Raw genomic sequence first — 20,074 nt, forward strand, 5'->3', positions numbered from 1 at the left:
GTGCCATGAAAAAAAACATTCTCAGTATGACTCTTCCGAAACAGGGTAGCACCAAACGGCAGAAAGATGGGACTTCTTTTAAAAAATGTCAGGCTTCAAGTGCCCCTCCGACCAAGAACGGAAGACGTAGACAAACGTTTCTAGTTAGCCTGGCTACAACCCCGCGGTGTATGGCGCTGGATATCAATATTACTGAAGGAGTTTCGAATTTTCGCATAACCTGTGCAATTTATATGACCGTCAGAAATAGACTCTGCTAGCCCACGAAGCATTCTTTAGGTCAGGTTGTATAGCCTATAGGAGGAATAGGCCATCCGTACCAATGGACTTCGCACTCCATATTTCTGGAAAGCTTTCTCTCAGTTACGGGCTAAAATATTGGCTATGAGTTACGCGGTGATCGCCACTGTTGAAGTACAGGTGGCGCTGTGTTTGGTGCGGTCTATTAGAGCTGGGCATGTTTTTTTCTTAAAGAATCAAAGTGATTGCAAAACAGCCAAAAATGGTCTGATGATTCGTGTACACGGTAAAATGCGCATAGGGAAGAGAGCGCCAAACATGATCTGTGTATGTAAAATTTTAGTGACGGAACACGGCAGTGCAATCACCTAAGTGAGACTGCCGTGTCCGACGAGATTTCCAGCTCCACGAATACCAGTGGTGTTGATAATCTCAAGGTGTCCAGAGAGGCTAGGTTTGGACACTTAATAATGTCCATGTCCGCAATCTAGCAACTGTGACATGCGCTGTAGCCCGGAGGACTGTTAAGAGGAGGCCCCTGTGGATCCCATAACCAGGTTATCAGGAGCCCCAATAAACATAACATCACTCTAAACAGGCACGCATAGGAACTGTAAAATATTCCTTCATAGGCAACAACAGCGCAGATAAAGTGAAGGCAGTCAATGGATTTTGCGATTGTAGACACTAGAGCATTGATTAGAAAACAGTAATGCATGTCGTTTACGAAAGGGTGGGCTCTATTTTGAGCAGAGCAAGCACTACCGACAAAAATGACGTGGCAAATGGAAGTGATATCGGGCCACCGAAGAGGTCAAGACCAGTCTAGTGACGGACAGAAAATTCCTATCCTTGTCTTTACGTGTCATTGCGAGGCATTGGATGCAATCATAATTTTGTTTCGAAGGCTCTGTAAGTGACCCCGTAATAAGTCGCTCAGTGTGCGGGGAGGTAAAGGTTTAGCTGTCATCAAATATCATTTCGAAAGCGGTACCACTGCTGAGCGGCCGAAGGATGTTGTATATTTGCACCTTTAATACGTTGGGTACGCACAAAAACAACCTGTCGAGTGGGAATACGAGATCACTAAAAAGGAGGGGAGCTGACAACAAAACGTCGACTGTGATCGCTGAAACAACGATTCGTAGAGTTTGTAGTATATCTGCGCAGGCATACAGTGAAACCTAGAAAAGACGGACGGGATTCGGGCAAATCGGTACAACACATCACATGCCTCAAACTTGGGGATTCCAAGACACAACCGAAGCCTCTCCCGCACCAAAACAACAAGAGGAAGAGCTTGCCGACACGAGAACCTGAGAACAGTGCAGGTCCAAATTGTACAATCTGTCGGACGTACAGTCTAAGTGGGGGCTGTCTCGAATGATCCATACACTACAGGGATAAAAGAAATCCACTGGCCTGAGATTTTCTGACGACAGGTGTACAGAGGTGGTTGAAATCTCACAGGCCACAGGGTATTCTTTTCAATGCTACGTCTTTAAGATGCCAGTAAAGCTTTGATCGACAACGTATATGCTCTAAACCATTATAAGCGCATCTCTATGCTTTCTGACCGCACACTGCTTATTCCTACGCCACCTACCCACTGCACGAGCCCTTTCCCCGCGACGTGATCGATGTGATATAAAGTTGAAGCGGAATAGGGGACGAGGACCCTGAAAGAGACGAAAGGCACACGAGCGCTAACTTTCCATTTGATTTGATTTATGGGGGTTTAGCCTTCCGAGGCGACTCAGGCTATGAGGGTCGCCGTTGTGAAGGGCTCCGGACATCTTGACCACCTTGGGTCCCTTAACGTGCACTGATATCGCACAGCACACGGGCCTCTAGAATTTCGCCTCCATCGAAATTCGACCGCCGCGGTCGGGATCGCACCCGCGTCTTTCGGGCCAGCAGCCGATCGCCATAACCACTCGGCCACCGCGGCGGCTGAGAGCTAACTTTCAACAGTTTATTGTGAACCACGAAGCAGCATATAAAGGCTAATCGCGGCAGGTCATCACACATGCGCAGTCCGCAACAAATCAATGACGACGCAAGCATTATAATTCCTTAGGGGATAAAGCAACACGCAGTTTTCCCCCAAACAATATATTATCTCTCCCTAGATAAATTGACGTGTTAGTTAGCAGGAATTTCTGGTGACAATGGTGCATTCTTTGTAGAAAGGCATGCAGCTAGATTTCACACAGGGTTCCGCACTCAGGCCGGGACTGCGTACATCAATGGGGTCATCACTTGATTCACACTTTCTACATTGCGTGTCCAGGAACCCTCCGCACTTTTCTCTTACATTGTGTCGCCAGTGTGCGTTGCCAGGTTTGGTTTTTTTTTTGTAACGCCTTTCTGCTCTTTTTCTTGCGGGGGGGCGGGGGGGGGATTAAGCTTTTGGCTGAAAGCGGTAAGTTCGAAAGTCAGAGGAAAATGATATCATCCTCCGGAAAGAGGACAGCCGACTCGATTACATTTAGCGTAAGCTTGATGGCATGTAGGCACTGCTGAAGGGAATTCAGATAGGATTGCGAGCAAACATAAATAGAAATACGGCACTCGCAGCTGCAAAAAAAGCGATGTAGCTCACACAGACTTATATGATAACTTTGCTATGATTAGCAATGGAGCTGAGGAAAATGTTAAGGGGATATTAAAGGGGAAATCTATGTCAGACTAGGCTCGTAGGTTGCCGTTATATCATATAAAATGTCAGTTTTAGCGGAAACGAAGCTTTAAAAAGCAGAAAAATACATAAAACCGAAGTACACGTGGCACCACCACTTGTGATTTTATAAAGATTCTGAAAGTGGCCTATTTTTACGCGTTATCGCTTGACGCCATTTCGTCGACAGTGGTAAATTGCCATCTAAATACGAACAAAGCTGCATCGGGAGCGTTGCCAGGAATGCGAAGAGTCTCACAATTAAAAAGCGCGAAAAATAGACGACGGAGAAAAAGGCTTGACGAAAGCCGCAGCGCCGAATATTTCGCCCCGCATTCTATGCACTCTGGCTGTGTTTGGCCGTCGCACTGGGCAAGTTCACAACCGCAATCTCTCAACGGCTTTCACTCTCTGCTGTGATTCTTAGGTGGCCGTTCAAGCAGTTTCATTCTCACTTGAGATGTTTGGTTTTGTTTATGGGGTTTTAAAGTCCCAAAGCACACTTCACAGCCGCAGTTGCACGAATACGCGAGTGCACGCACCACAAGTACTTTGCCTTTAGGCAACCAATTGCTTTGTATAAAACGTTTAGTACAAGCCATTTAGTGGGTAGAACGGCAGCCGTGTAATCCGTTGCGCATTATTTAGGAGGAAACAACCGCCCCCTCAGAGTGCGATAGAGGTGTCCAGTGACTTGCTAAGAGACTAATACGCAATTCATTTCCTTAAAACTAACATAGGCTTTAGATTGTGAATAAGACAACAGTGGGAAATAAATTAATAATCATTCCTTGCAAGCGGGTAGCATAGTCTTTGAAGTCTACCAGGAACGCGATCGAACCGAAGACCGCAACCGGAAGGAGGCTGAGTATGCCCATGAGTCATGAGACGCTAAGACAGGCCTGTGAGATGAAAAACCACGCAGTCGCCTGTGAAACGTCACGAGGAGCCTGCCAATCCAGACCTCTCGTCCGGTAAAGCCTGTGAGCTTTTGCTGATTAATTTGCTAAGGCGGTGAGCTTTTCCTTTTCAGGTGTGAACTTTCTGACAGTTACGTTAATGTTAGCGTTCTTCCTAGCTTGTGGTATACGCTCGAGGTCATAGGGCATTGCGTTTGCCGGGTATCACATTCTCCCCTCCATCCATCAACAGATCTGCTGTTACATGATCCTTACAAGGTGCTGCTGATGATGATGATGACCTCAGCCTTTATGGCACATACCTACGGCGGAGGATTACCCAGGGTGCATTAGGGATGTAAACGCCACATGGGCATGGAGTGGAGTAATTGGGTAATTTTGTGTCCTAGACTTAATTGGTTGGTTGGTTGTCCTCAAATAACGCTGGCACATACCCACTACGGGAGCGTGGCCAAGGCACTGGCGGTTAAATGTTGGAAACAGGAACGTTTTGACAGGAGAACGAGTAGTAATAGTGCTTAGGCTGAGGGTGTGCACCGCTCCTAATGATTTTTTAACTTCCTCTTTCTTTACTGGCGGGATGCCCGATTGCTGTGCGCTGCTGCCTGTGTCAATAAAGTTATGATTACATTGGACAGTGTATAGCGTTGTGAAAAACTCTGCGTATACTGTAGCTATCTTACCCATATTACTAATGACATTGCCCTTTTTGTCTTTTAGCGGATACATCTGGCTTTTACCTGTGCCTAGTTTCTTCTTGTCTGCTTTTATGCTGCCTCTATTCTTTATAGCATGCTCGATTATCTCCATTTAAAGTTCCTTACGTCGGATACCTTGCGCTTGTTTATTAACTTTGATTGCTGTGCCAGTTCTATTCTGTCCGCAGGGTTAGATGCCTTCACGCTTTGTCGTTTCTTAATCAGATTTCTCGTCTCCTTAATTAGCTTGCCGGTATCCTGGCGAACAATCCCGACGCCTATGTTCACTGCGCACTCCGCAAGGATAGCTATCGTTTATTCTTTGAACATTAAGATCGTATTCCACAGTTATAGCCTAATAGCTTTTCTGCAGCGCTACTCTAGATTCCTCTAATTTCCCTCTTGCCGCTAACCCATTAATGGACTTCCGCTTCACAGACAGTGTTTCAGTTCACTTAATTTGATTATCCCCAGTGACACTTGTGCTAAGAAGGCTTTGGTTATGCTCATCATGGCGGAATAGAAGGTGCAGTACCCATTATCATAAAATGATCATGAAACCCGTCGTGGTGGCTTTGTGGCTTTGCGTTCGGCTGCCAATCCCATGATCACAAGGGATTTGACGCCGGCCGCGGCGGGTCGTATGTCGATGGAGTCGATAACACCTGCGTACTCTGTTAAGTTGGCGCATGTCAATTAATCTCTCTTCGTCCAAATTAATCCGGAGCCCTCCGCTATGGCGTCCCTTGTAGCCCATGTGTCACTTCTGGACGTTAAACCCCGCAATTTACAATTCACAAGTAATTGTGGTGCTGAAGTTGAATTGTTTTCATGAAATTCATAAACTGCTTGCATAAGCCAAGCTAGCCAAAAACTCAAGCAATGTATTGTTGATGGCTTGTTTTGTTTCAGGTCTTGATTAAAATATCGAAGAATACTTTATCAGTTACTTTTGATTACCTGATTTATTTTCATTTGTGCAGGCCTACCCTGAGCTATACTTCATTTGCTGTTTGCCCTTCTATATGCCAAGTTGCTAAATATTATGGAATTGTGTTTTTTTTCCTAGTACTGCAGTTGGTTATGAACCCAGAGAAAAATATGGAAGCTGAGCGAACCATGAAATCCGGATGCAATACTGCATAGACTTGGGCTCGTCGAGCTTTTGCTTTATTACAACTGATAGGTACAGCACAGATGAAATCTACTCAGTGGTATTGCACTGCATGAGTGCTGGCTGTCTGATGATCTAAGCAAGTGGCCTCATGGCAGGCAGGACTCCTTCAATTTTTTTGTAAGCCACTACAGTGTGCACAGCTGGTGTTGTTACTGAATTCACTTTGTACACTTCTTTTCAGGCGCAGGCTGTTCAACAGCGGTTTTCAGAAAACATCCTGGCAAGCTCAACTTCTAAAGTTTTGATAAACACTGTTCACAGCTGACACTGCCTTTCTTTCACTTCATGCTTTCTTGTACAGGTGCAGGCTGTTTGAAAAATTTAACAAATTGTGTTGTTTGCTTGACCTGATCTTTTAGTTTTTGTTACACCTGTTACACTTGTTACACCTGCTAAAGAGCAAAGGCTTCGGTTAGTTTCAAGCAATGGATGAAAAAGCTAGAGGATGCTAATTGCTGCCCCCTCTTGGACTGACTGAAAAACACTGCGGCTATGTGGGCATGTATGAATGAATTAGTGCACAAGCACAGGTATGCATGCCAACAGATTACGAGCACTGGAAAGTTAACATCACATTGTCTGAGTTTTGAAGACAGTAATAACTGCAATACGGAAAGAAAATGGCAGCGCCTTTACAATGATTGAACATACAGAAGACAAACATGTAAGCATTTCAGAAATAAGGGTCGTTTATAAAGCGAAGGCAAATGGACTCATCTCATTAATGTTATAAAAGTAAAGCAAGATTTCCGTTATTTTCTTCTTTGATTCTAATTACAGTAGCATGCATAAGAATCGTGAATGAAACTTGTATAATGTTACCAGCTGCTGGCTCTGTTGTTGGTTTTTTGTCCGTTTACATGCACGCAGTCAGACGTTAATATTTAGTGCTGAAAATTGGAATTAATTCTTTTGTTCGCCCAGTAGCCACGACCTATTTAATGCCGGCTGTGGAGTGCGACTGCAAACATCTTTGTTGGAGTCTTCATGGGCGACATGGGCCTGGTGCCTACCAAGAGTATAGCAGACGGCTGTCAACGGCAGTCAGCTGCTCCTTCCAAGAGGCACTTTTTTGTCTTCAGGTATTTGTCATGTGTTAGGACTCAATGTTTGGCTTTTTCTAATCTTAAGTATCGGGCATATTTTATTAAGGCAATAAAATGTTTGATTCTTTATTGAAGCCACTTGATCTTTTTTGCACTGGGATCATTGCCAGCATTGAGAACGAACCGCATCGGTCCTTTTTATTTCTTTAGTCTGAATTTTACTTGTAGTTTTACTATGGTTGCATTTAATTAACGCAGTATTCCTTCTCAAACCTACGTCTTGAAGCAGGCATTGCAAGGATATGTCACGTTGCACAATTCACTTAGTTACGCAGCAGCCAAAGTAAACTGTGCTTTACGAAGAGCTCATCTCGATGGCTCACAAGCAATAAGTGCTCAGTTTTCAAAAATGCGGATGTTTTGCATGTTTGGGAGAAAAAAATGTTTGTTTTGAGAATGTGTGAGAAAACTTGCTGCTGTGCTCTCTTGTTCCTCTTGCCTGGCACTTGGCCAATTGCCTACAGATTAAAGCAGTGTTTGTACTGAGCAGAGGTCTATGTACCAGGCAGTCATTACTTGAAACGACACAGCAGGTTTTTTTCACTCTTGAAAAGCAAAATTTTGTTGCGAAAGAAACTTTTGCATTATATAATTAACTAATTACCTTTTGCCTATATTTTTACTGAAGCAAATACACCTTTAATCTGCAGACAACAGGATAAATGTCCGAAAAGAGGGGCAAGAGACCGCACAGAAACAAGTTTTCTCACATACCTTAAATGTACACATTTTATCGCATGCACAGGGGTGCAAGACCAATACCGATCTGATATCTTCTACTACGGAGGATTCGGTCTTGCTGTTGTTCCTCTCTCCGAAGACCACCCGCGAAGCAGGCGGCATTTCGGCACGCTCAATCATTGCCTTGTCTACGCAGTTAAGCCATTGCCCACGAATGCCATCTTCAACTACACCGTGTCAAAGCGTTTTCATCTCCCAGGCAGTTTTCTTTCCTAGCGTCTCATTCGCGCACCATGTCAAGTTTTAGCTCAGCCGTTGTAACAACTGGATTTATGTAGCGTGTTCTTGTACCCCATGGACCTCTCCACCGCTTTAATCCACTAAGCTTCCGGTCCATATCTTCCAATAGGCGGTTAAATTCTAGCGAGCTCATGCCGAAGCTCGGAGCCTTTCCGCCACTTAGCATCTGAAGTTTGGCCTCCAGCTGCCTCAGCCGCACCCGATTTGCTTAAAAAATTCTCTTCATTGGAGCGAAAGCTCCAATTCTCGCGAAAAAACCTTGAAGGCCACGAAATAATCCATGCAAAGCTACCCGGATATTGTGTAGAAGGTGACCGGACCTCACCGTTGGCTGCATATTAACACCAATGGCAGCCATTGTGCAGGCCAGGTCGCCTGCTGTTGACAGAGCACAGCGATGCATCTTACCAGTGGCTGCATATCGCAGTCAATGCCAGCCAATGGTGAGGTCCGGTTGCCAACAACTTAATGGCCGGGTTGCTTTCCACAGACACTTGAAATCCGCGGTTATATCTGAGTGACCAATGGCAGACGCCCAGACGGACGCTAAATGGCCGTTTTATAATGGGCAGCTCATGGAATACAGCAGCAGAAGACGTGGAGTGGCTCAGGCCGGCCAACGGACTCAGCCTTGACAACCGATCTTGGAGGCCATGGCTGATGCGTAGGTCTCACTACTCTCACCTACTGAGATGTGACGCTAGTTTAATCGCGGTCGTAATTGGCTGCGAAATATGATTTCCTTGCGCGTTTAATATGACGGTCACATAGTTAATTATTGAGTCCGTGTGGCGCCCTCTAGTGGAGAAAAATGATGCGTTTTTGACCGTTTTATTTTTAATTCCCTAAACTACAGCTCTCCATCTCCGCGCCGCCTCTTGCACTTCGCGGTTTCGCACAATTCGTTTTGTACTAGTAGCGAATAATCGTAAAAACCGTACAGCACTGCAGTCTGCTGCATTGGAGAAATGCGAAAGATTTTGCGTTTGGGCAACCGCATTTTCTTTGAAAGTCATCGTCGTCATGTGACTCTTAGCACGGGGCCATTGGAAAACGTTGGCATTTTTTCGCAAGCGTCGTTGACTAACTTCAGTACACATCCCAACACAGCTGATAAGCTGATATTAGCGTTAACATCATTAAGGTACCTACATTAAGCTGAAAAGAACACATACGCACTCTCAAGAACACTAAGATTACGGCAAATACTATAAGATTTCGGCCTAGAGTGGAAGGTTCTATGGTTTAATGTGATCTTTAGTGCTCATGGGAATGTTACGCCTGTGGATTATCTGCACTACAGATCGCCACGCACAGCCTCCACTTTCATCAAGGGCTCTGTTCAGAGAACAGTGTCCTCTGGTGCGGGAGGTATATGCTGCGTAGCATCGACCACCTGCCTGGCTGCCTTTTACTCGATGCATGTGCGTCTTCCCGGAATTTCGATGTGCAGGAAAAAAGAGAGCTGAATGCTAGTGTTATTGTGCATGAAAGGTTGCGGGATGCGATATGGTTAAGTCGGGCTCGAAACATGCAGGGGGGTGTACTTTCATGCAATAAAGAAAAAAACAGACCTTTCGTGGTGTATGCCTCGCGTGCCCATCGGGCACACAGAGTGTCTGGTGTCAAACCGCCGAGCCGCCGGATGTTCTTTCGAATGGTCATTATCGAGCAGGCACGCTCTGCCGACACGCTGTTGCGGCAGCACTGCTGACACGCTTTGCCAACAATTGCTGTACATGCCACTCATGAGACAAGAAATGCTTTCGCACTAAAAATATGATTCACTATCGATTCAGTCTTCACAAAGTACTATAAACACACCCATACTTCTCCAATTCGTGTAGGTGGATTTTGTTGCACATGCTGTCGACAAAAATATCCGTGCAGACGCGTACGAACAGAAAATCATGCCCGCGTACATCGGCCCTGCTTGCAGAGACAGCGTGAAACTGCGGCAAATGACGAAACTTTTATTCCGGCACCTGCAGCTAAGAGGATTTTTCTGGAGCCCTACAGGCGGTGCGCACTGCGTATACTGTAGCCGGTATTGAACAGAACGCATATTTTTCGGGGAATGCGCCTGTGGAGCTGTTTACATACAATGAGCATGTTTACAGCAATGCACCAAGTTCGAAAGTCGACACCTTGAAAATAACACCTCAAAAAGAAAATATGTAGGAGATTTTAAAGAGCAGCCTAGCTTCTAAGCGCTCATTCCTTGCAGACAGCACGCACAGTCACTGCCATCTTCCCTCACTGTCACAGGTGTGAAAGAGATGCTAGTGTCACCCTAAAGAATTATAAACATACATAATGTGGCGCACTGAACTTTCATATGTCACTCTGCTTTCCAAGAATGGCTTGCACCAGCAACACATCATAAAACCAAAAAGCTGAGGGATACCTTCGACAGAAACGAGTAACTGTATGATGGTCTCCCATCATAGCGCGCAGACACTGGGTAGCGCGAATCTGGAAAGAGAGGTAAGGCATTTTTTATGGCAAAAATTGCAGTGCTATCTCAAACTGACGACGCCACAGAGCCATCTGTTACAAGCGCACGAGAACATGGGTACACGAAAAGATTCCAAGAGGAATCGCAAAATGAATCTCGTTTCCGTTCAGCGACGGTTGAAGTTCAATAACTGATAATGATTCGCTCCTAAATTGAAATTTATTAAGTCTGGCAGCCATTTTAGGCACCCAGTTTTCTAGTGCAAAAAAAAAAATACTGAGTGAACAATCTAAAGCACTGCCTCCACACAGCACGCTCATACAAGTGCCGTAGGGAGCGTTCGAAGAGCCAGGAGGTTCAACTCGTACACCCTGCATGGAAAAAGGGAACTGCATCAGGTAAAATGTACATCACACGGGCACTCTTGAACTGCCTGCCCCAATACTGTTAATTCTGATAAGTTAATTCTGGCCTATGTCATAGAGGTGCTGATATCCTATCACCATTTGGAGAAAAAAAATGTGCGAGCTAATAATAATCTGTCCGGCGTTCCACGAAAGTAACGATTATAATAGCCGCCATTAGGATTAACTCTAAACTTCAATATATTAAACAAATTGGCGGAAAGGAAGTTAGCAGAAATGAACGCAAGGAAACAAGCAAACAATTGCGAGAGAAACCTAATAATTCATTACAAATGTAATTCTCTTTTTATCTGTCTTTGTGGAAACAACCAATACCTCGGTTGGTTGTTTAAACCAATCTGAGTTTAATTTTGGTTTCGTTTATATATATTGAGTGCCACCGAGTAGCAGAGTAGCACACGCCTGACATCCCCGTCAGTCAAAAAAAGCGGGCGCGAGCTCCCCGTTCCTCAATCGGCAGCAGCGTCCCTCTTTCCTTATACCTTGTCTGAAGCCAGTACACCCAGTCAGGAAGGTAATTGGCTTTGAATCTCTTCGAAGGTTGGCCGGTAGTGTATAGCACTCCACTGTGAATTAATACTTATTTGCCTTCCACGAACTCCTCGTTACACGTCGGCTCCGGATATAACAGAATGTAGGCGACTGAGAGGTGCCATTCACGCGTGAGGACGGGGAAAAGCAGCCGAGAGCCACTGCCAAAGATAAGCGGGCAGCGTCTTGCTGGCCCTCCACGTCGGTCCACTTCCAGAGCCTTGGTAATGGTAGCGGTGGTGTTCGCGAAAGTGTCAGGCGATGACGCTGTCGATGAGGTCGCCAAAGCACACTTGGGTGCCCATAGAGAGCTAGACACGTCCTGCGCCACGTGCGCCAGCGAGCCGAACCAACGTTGTTCGCTGCGCGAAAAATGTTACAGGATGAAGTGTAATGTAGTGTTTGCGAGCCAAAACGCAAAAGAAATCTGCACATGGCAAACACCCGTGTTAAGGAAGCACAATGTCATTTACGCGGCAGAAAAATTTAATAGAAGCGCCCTTTTCTTATTTCTAAGAAAAATGGTCAAATCTGTGTAGTCTAAAAACAAAACGATAATAGTCAGACAGCGCACTTCACTTTTTTGACTCCGATACCAGCTGGGAGTGTCCTGCGCATGAAATCTTTCGGAGAGAAGCCAAATAAAAGGAGGCGCTTTGAAAACGTCGTGACTAGGCATAAAGTTTCACCAGAGCAATATAAACAACTTAGTTTTGCAGAATTGATTTTTAAAAATAATACTATTAAAAATAGGCTTCGAGGCGTATGTGTAACTTTTGAAGCATAAGGTTTCTGTTTGCCAGCGCAAGCTGTAAGAGCATATAAGCATATACACATCATTCTGTACAAGCTATTTAGGGGTCAAAACGGCAGACGTAACCCGTTGCGAGTACCCCGTTCATTCTCTCCCGTTCACGAGGGAGAGTGAAAGGCGTAAATGAGTGCCGACGGTTGCTTTGGCACTGGCCGAGCGGAGCACACAGTTAAGTAGGAGAGGGAAACGCTGTTTAGCAGCAGCTGGCGTAGCCAGGACGACAGGGAGGAAAGGTATGATGTTTAACCGCGGTGTGGAGGTACGCAAGTAGTTCGCAGTGCACGAAGATAGATAGCGGTGCTGCGGTTTGCCGAGATACCGGTGGCTTGTTCGTTGCGAATGCAGGGAAGAAAGATGGATACTCTAGAACAGGGGTTGAACGAGGAGAAGATGAGAATCGCTAGATGTGGTGGTAGAGCGTATCGCGTAACAACAGAGGCAGCAGCCACATGAGGCTTGTGAACGCTGCGAGGAGTCAGCCGTGGAGTTCAATGCCGAGTTGACAACGGTCTGGGTCATAAAGCGGCGAAGCGTGGTGGCTAAACGAGTTTGAAACTCAGAAGTTACTTTTTTTACCTATACATACCGCAACAAGCACGTGAAAGGTTAGCAGCGAAACTTGCTCACAAAGTGAGGTGAAGCCAAGTAGGTAAATGTGTGCGAAACAGAAAAGCCAAGCCAAATGCTGTTTGTGAGTCAGAATAGTGCGTCGCGTGCATAAAACATCTGCAAATGTGTTTTTGCCAGCGCTAACGCCCTTGTTACTAGCATGCGCCAGACCGACCCTGCCTGCCGTAAACGCTGCTGATTCCAACCAGCTTTCGCTGATTAATGAACTAAGCCAGTATTCTTAGGTCTACTAATTTTTAATGCAGCTCGAAAAAGATGGCAGTTTTTCCAGTTTAGACCAACGTAGAATCCAACTTATTGTGTACCAAATACTGCAAGACATTTCGCGAGAGCTCTGTGCTATTATCAGTCCACAAAACTCACCAGAGAGACCTTCGATGTCAAAGTCCCGCTATAGTGGCTTGGGGGACGGGTGACGGCTCTGACAGGCTGAGCTCTCTCCCGTGCGTGCAGCTGGGTTGGCCGTCGAATCAAAGCTCTGCGGCTGCGGCCAAGTGCACCTCCTTGTTTACTGTCGGAGAGTAGGACCGTGACGAGGGGGCCCTCGCCGAGCTCGATGACGATTGGGCACCCACAGGACAGTGCCAGAGAGGGCAAGGTGTGTCATGAGTTCCCTGGTGGCAACCCAATTCCTGCCTAGCGGCGAGGCGCCAACATGTCGCAGCCAGGAGCCGCAGTGCTGTCGGCAGTGCAGAGTGTTGGTGGTCGGTCGGAAGGTTCTTGAAAGAGGAACGCTGCATGGCTACGCCTCGCGAAAGAAGGAACTCTCGGCGTAGTATCTGCGTTCGGACCAGCGAATGTTGGAGAGAGAAGCAGAACGAGTGCGCACGAGCAGTTCTGCTTAAAATTCTGCCTCATCTTCTTAGTGGTGTTTGCACAAGGAAGAGCGCTGCTCGGACGACATCGGCAGCGCTCATACGTGAAAGAAATTCCTCATTTGACGCGGACATGCTAAAGAGTGTGGCGTGGAAGAGAGCGGCAGATTTTACAAGTGGTAGAAAAACCAAAAACAATGTTCCGTTAATGTTTCACGTATAGTGCCTTCTCAGCAGAAAACGCTGATATATATTCTGGCGCCTATTGCGTGGCAGTAATCACATTGTTCATTTTTCCATTAACTTTGACCTCATCTATTCTACGGCTTTAGTCCCTCGCACCATCACCTGTTTTCAGATCCAATATCGGTCATAGGCCTTCTGATCACCTTAATCTTAATCCCTTCGGCATAAACTTTCTGAAATGATGAAAAAACACTAATGCTTTGAAGGGTTATAATCATGCAAATCACTCCGACCAAAGAGAAACCCCATGAAATTTCGGAATGCGCTATTTTTGTTCCTGAACTACTCTCATGAACACGGCAATTTTCTGCATATTTTGACCTTTACTGAATAAATTGAACAAACTAAAAGCTTTTTGCATTGACAGTAGTATTGACTAAACAACACCCTTTCTTACATGTGCTCAATTCGAAACGTGACGGTTTGATAACAAGGGCGGGCTGAAAAGAGTTGGTCTTAAAATTATTCAGGATTTTGCTAAGCTGTGTCATCGTAACTCAGATCCTTTTTCATTGCGAAAACGTCCTGTTGTAGATCTGCGAAGCAAAAGCTGCCAAACACGCAGAAGAATGTAGAGGTAGAAAACGCAAAAGAAATAAAAGACGGTTCGAAGGTAGAAGTGCGAGTAGTTAAAGAAGAAAAATCGAAAAGTGGGCTTTCTCGCATTCAAATCGTGCGTAGTAGACGCAGTAGCATGAGCCGGCGAAATCGGTCAACATAAAATTAGCGGAAAACTAAAATGTTACCTCGGAAACCAGCCAACGACCAAGCTTTTTTTGGCGGTCAGCAGACGGGGATGCTTGGTACTACTGAATCGGCCACTGCCTCTTTCGACTCGAGCAGCAGCAATGAAGCAATGCTTAAAGGATGTATCGGGAAACTAAGAACCATTATGCGGAAAAGAATATAGAGATATATTAGGGCTTGAGGCTTTTAAAAAAAATGTATTTAACGGTTTTTCATACCCACTAATTATTTCCCTTAGGCTCATTTCCGTTCATTCTTAATAAAGACTTCCTTTTTCTCGCATGAAACAGTTCTGCGCAGAGAGATGATGTTAAAAAATATCTCTATAGTTCAGATTGAAACCACTAGGCCCTGGCGTCCCCGTTTGAAGGCGTGGTGGCATTTTCTGCGCAGGAGCATGCGCGTGATGCCCCGCCGCGGTGGCTCAGTGGTTAGGGCGCTCGACTACTGATCCGGAGTTCCCGGGTTCAAACCCGACCGCGGCGGCTGCGTTTTTATGGAGGAAAAACGCTAAGGCGCCCGTGTGCTGTGCGATGTCAGTGCACGTTAAAGATCCCTAGGTGGTCGAAATTATTCCGGAGCCCTCCACTACGGCACCTATTCTTCCTTTCTTCTTTCACTCCCTCCTTTATCCCTTCCCTTACGGCGCGGTTCAGGTGTCCAAAGATATATGAGACAGATACTGCGCCATTTCCTTTCCCCAAAAAACGAATTTAATTTTATTTTTTGATTCCCCTGGCGGAAAAGAAGCATTTTAAAGGAATGAGAACAATTCAAGATTGGGCAGAAAATTTTATGAAAATAACAATTAGTTTACTATCGCTTATGATCGGCACATAATACAGAGAAGTGTGCACCTACTATGATCCAGTGGCGTGTAAAGATAGCAGAGTGATCCACAAAATGGAAATGATGGAACGTCTACAAGACGTATATCTAGTTGGCTGGGCTGCACTAGATCATCCCATGTACTATGATCCATCGAAAAACAGTTTGACTCTGCCAGAAGGCTGGCCTGGCCTCAAAATTCGGTGCATTGCCAGGTCTAGGCGTGACCATGGCGGTTTGTTGTCATTGGGCTTCTGCTGTACTCGTCTTGAATGAGCTCGGAACAGGGCCGGTTTCTTGGTACTTATTACTTGTTCTCGGGATGATGTCAGGTGCATTTTGGTCATCAAACGCTAAATCCAGCTATAAAGACGAAAGTCGGTCATTTCTGTTTGCGAGGAGAAAGGTGACAAGTGTTACTATTTTTTTAGTTTCTTGTCTCAAAGAGCGCTGTTCGGCGTTTATGTGGGCTGTGAAGACATACTACATAATCCTCGAGCACCGTATGAAAAATACTGGAAAATAGGCGGTGATGGTGAAAAATATTTTGTTAAAAAGATTTTGCGACCCGCGAACCGAGAGGAGGCCCTAGTCCACGGCTCTTGCGGAATTTCCTGTTGGCTGCGCCTGATGAACCAGCTGTTGTTGGTCTTCTAGGCTTCAGCTGGAGAGCACAATCTCCTACTGCTCAGAGTGTGCGTTTGGTGTTTTCATGGCGGCCTACGTGCATTGTCAAGAACATGTAATATGATATATTGTGGGATGTACCCCGCATAGCGGCAGTGTGTGTGTGTATCTGCTGTTAGAGGCTTAGGTGTTGTTGGAGCTGCCTCTAACCTACTGCTTCTAACCGCGTCAGCTTCTCTTCTGGTGGTGCGGGTTGTGTGGGAGTGGGACTGGGGTAGTAGTTCCGCCGATTTATCTTGTGGTAGGCTAGCATGTCACTGTACTGTTGTCGTAGGCGGCGCGGGATTGGCAATATTGTTATATTTCTTTTTATTTTGCCCACACTACTTCAAGTAGCGTTTTGGGAGCGGCAGCGGGGCCGCCGAACCTTCGGTCGTGGGTTCGGTTAGTAAGACGCCAGGCTACGACATGAGAGCACTGAATACCGCTTAGGCACTCGGAGAATGGGGTCCAGATGAGTATACTTTCCGAAATTTGGCGTTTTCGTGTGGAAATACGGCGGGCTTTTGCTGTTATGCGGCCATTTGCGTAATTTCGACATGCGGCTTGGGAGTCTCGGATAACATGTTTTTTTTTGCTTTTCGCAGCTGCAGGCCATTGCGAAAGCGTCGGCCGTCTCCGCAGCTTCTGCCGTTTTTCTGTTTCGTGTGGTGGCTGATGAGACCATCTGCAAAGAGTGTTCGATAACACAGCCGACCATTGCATCTCGTGAGGCACATTTAGCCACATATGTCTATTTGACGTCTGTGAGGTTTCCGTATTATATGAAGCAGGCCTTTCGATGTGGTTTTATAATAGCGCTGAAATTAAACTCTTTCCACTATGCGGTTGGCTGTTCGTTCGTCGAAACGCATCAGTTAGACTTGTGGATATCTTTGCGTACCGTTGAAATGCACCATGCTTTTCAATCCTCAGAATACTTGATTTTCTTGTGCACACTACACTGCGACTCGATAGCAAAAATTCCGAATCCCAGCTGGTATAAGGCAACTTCTTGCTTCTCCTTGCCAAGCAATGAATATTGTTTTTGTGCTGAAGTGCTAGAATCCGCTGCGTTTCGGAGGAAATGACTTCACAAAAGTAACCACACAAAGGTTTACCCCACAGCTGTGCTCATACACAGTACCAATTTGCCGTACTCCGCAACTGAGCGTGAAGAGAGAGAGGAAGAGAGTATATCGGCAGGAAAGGCAGAGAGGTTTTTTCGGAAAATGAACATCTCGCCTGCTACTCTGCATTAGAAAAAGGGAAGAGGAGAAAAAAGAGGGCCAGGATTGCGGACAATCACAAACGTGAGTCAAGGGCCGTGTCGCTTAAAATGCGTGAGAGCGCTCGGATTGCGTGTAGATTTCTTGAACTAACTGGCCATGCGGCGAGGATCACATCCTCCGAGAGGGGCCTGGTGTGTTAAGACTTCAAAACAGGTGCTAGCGTGAGTCTTTCTTGCGCATATGCTGGGAACGCCACTAAAACATGCTCTACTGTCTCTAGCACGCCACATGTGGTACAGTCCGGTGTATCGAATCTGGCAACCAGGGTCCTCAAGACTGCAAACCATGCTGTGCAAGCCGGCCAGCCAGGCTGCTGATATAAAAACGCAAGCGCCCAATAGACGCCACTGTTACTCTGCACCACGACCTCAGCGGTTGTCGCGTCGCATGCTTTCTTGAACGACACATGGTGTCAGAAGTTCTTGTCACGCCCATTCCCCGCTTGAGCAGAGCCAGCGCAAGGGAAGGACTACCGTCCCCTGGTCCCCTACTGCTCTCCGAAGCACCGGCGGAAAACTGGAAGCAATTCAGGCAGAGGATGGATTTTTACTTCAAGGCAACTTCATCTGCGACAGAGCGCACGAGTGCAGAGAAGGCTGCAGTCTTCCTCTATGTGAAGGTCAGGAAGAAATTGACGTATTTAACACTTTTAAACTGTCATCCAAAGAGCGTGACGACTACGAAGCTATCGTAAAGAAGTTTGAAGGGTATTGCACGCCAAAGACGAGCGAGACCTACGAGCGCTACATTTTTAGAACTCGACAACAACGAGAGAATGAGCCGTTCGAACAGTTCTTACGCGATGCTCAGATGAAAGCTCAGAGCTGCAACTTCGAAGACCTGAAAGAATCTATTCTTCGATACCAGCTGGTCTGTGGAACGGCAGTCAAGAAGCTCCGGACACGGCATCTACGGGAGAAGGAACTCACCCTGGATGAGGCCATAGAATACTGCAAAGCCGCAGAGCTAGCTGCGTGCCAAAATCAAGTGTGGGAGAAGGACGAACTGAAGCTAGATGCCGTACGGAAAAAGGAAAAAGAGCAGCAAGGTGCCACAAGGAAATATATTCGCCAGCTCCCTTACTGCAACCGAAGTCAAGAGCCGCGGAAATTCTCAGCGTGGGGCAAAACGTGTGGCATATGTCGGGAAAAAAACACGTTGCTGTGTGTTGGAGAGAGAAAATGATTCATGAAGTCATGACGGTCCAGTGCAGGCTGAAGCGGAATCTGACGACGATATTCAATTTTTGGCGTGACCATAAGCAATGTATCGAGAAGCCAAGACGAGATAATCACGGCAACGCTGTCTAATCACGCCATGCGCATCAAAGTTGAGACGGGGGCACAAGCCAACCTGCTTCCTCACGCCCTTTTTCTGAAAGTGAGCGAGGGAAGGCGCCTTACACCATCGTCCACGCTCTTGATCAGCTACGACGGCGCAGTGATAAAGCACTTTGGAACTGTGAGGCTACCCCTTCGCATCGGCGAAACAGAAAAACCGACCGATTTCTTTGTGGTCAAGAAAGGAAAGCAAGCACTACTAAGCCTTCAGGCTTGCGAACGTTTCGGTCTAGTTTCAAGAATAAAAATGATTCAAAACCTGCAGATTTGAAAAAGAAAGTCTTCAGTGATTTCCCGCATCTTTTCGAAGGTCTTGGGTGCGTGAATGAATCCTACAGCCTCGAGCTGACTGAAGGTGCAAGCCCAGTGTCGCTCCACTCGCGCAGAATTCCACATGCGCTTCGTGAGCCACTCCGCCAAGAACTAGCCCGCATGGAACGTGAAGGAATCATCCAAAAGATGGAAGAGGCTGCTGAGTGGGTGAGTACCTTTGTCATTGTCCGAAAAAAAAAGATGGCCGTTTGCGCATTTGCATGGACCCTAGGCACGTAAACCGGTGCGTGAAGAGATCACTACTAACTCCCATCCAGAGACGAAATCGAATCTGAACTTGCAAATGCAAAGCAATCAACAAACTAGATGCTAACTGCGGATTTCATCAAATTCACTTGGATGAAAACACTTCAAAAATATGCACCTTGGCCAAGCCATTCGGAAAGTATCGTTTTTTAAGTCTGCCTTTTGGAATCTGCACCGCGAGCGAAATGTTCCAGAAAGCGATGGCCAACATTTTTGACTGCCTAGAAGGTATCCGCGTCTACATTGACGGCATACTCGTGTGGGGCAAAATGATAACCGAAAGAGCAAAATGATAACCGCCTGCGAGCAGTATTGCTGGCAGCAAAATCAGCAGATGTAACGCTTAACCGTGAGAAGTGTATTTTCGGCACGCATGAAGTAAAGTTCTTAGGCGACGTCGTTTCGAAAAACGGAATCAAGCCAGATGAGAGCTTAAATAAGTGTGTAGTCGACCTGCCGCCTCCAACGTCAAAACAAGGTGTTCAGACACTACTGGGCGCAGTAAACTACTTCGGAAGGTTCATGCCAAACCTGTCTGAGAAGACTAATAATCTGCGAGCCCTGTTAAAACACGATTGTATGTTCGATTGGTCAGCTGGCCACGACAAAGAGTGAAAAAGCATGTGCGAAGCATTGTCGACAGCACCAGTGCTTGCTATATTTAACCCTCTCAAGCAATCCAAGATAACAGCGGACGAATCCAGCTTTGTGCCAGGGGCGGCACTTCTGCAGTCGCATGGTGAGCACTGGCGACCGGTTGCTTACACTTCGCGTGTGCTAGCAGACGCGGAGACGATATACGCGCAGATTCAGAAAGAGGCCATGGCGGTCATTTTCGCATGTGAACGGTTTCGTCATTTTATCACTGCCGTCTACGTAATTGTAGAAACAGACCATCGAC

Source organism: Amblyomma americanum, chromosome 1 (genome assembly GCF_052857255.1).
Source record: "Amblyomma americanum isolate KBUSLIRL-KWMA chromosome 1, ASM5285725v1, whole genome shotgun sequence".
In the NCBI taxonomy this organism is placed as follows: Eukaryota; Metazoa; Arthropoda; class Arachnida; order Ixodida; family Ixodidae; genus Amblyomma; species Amblyomma americanum.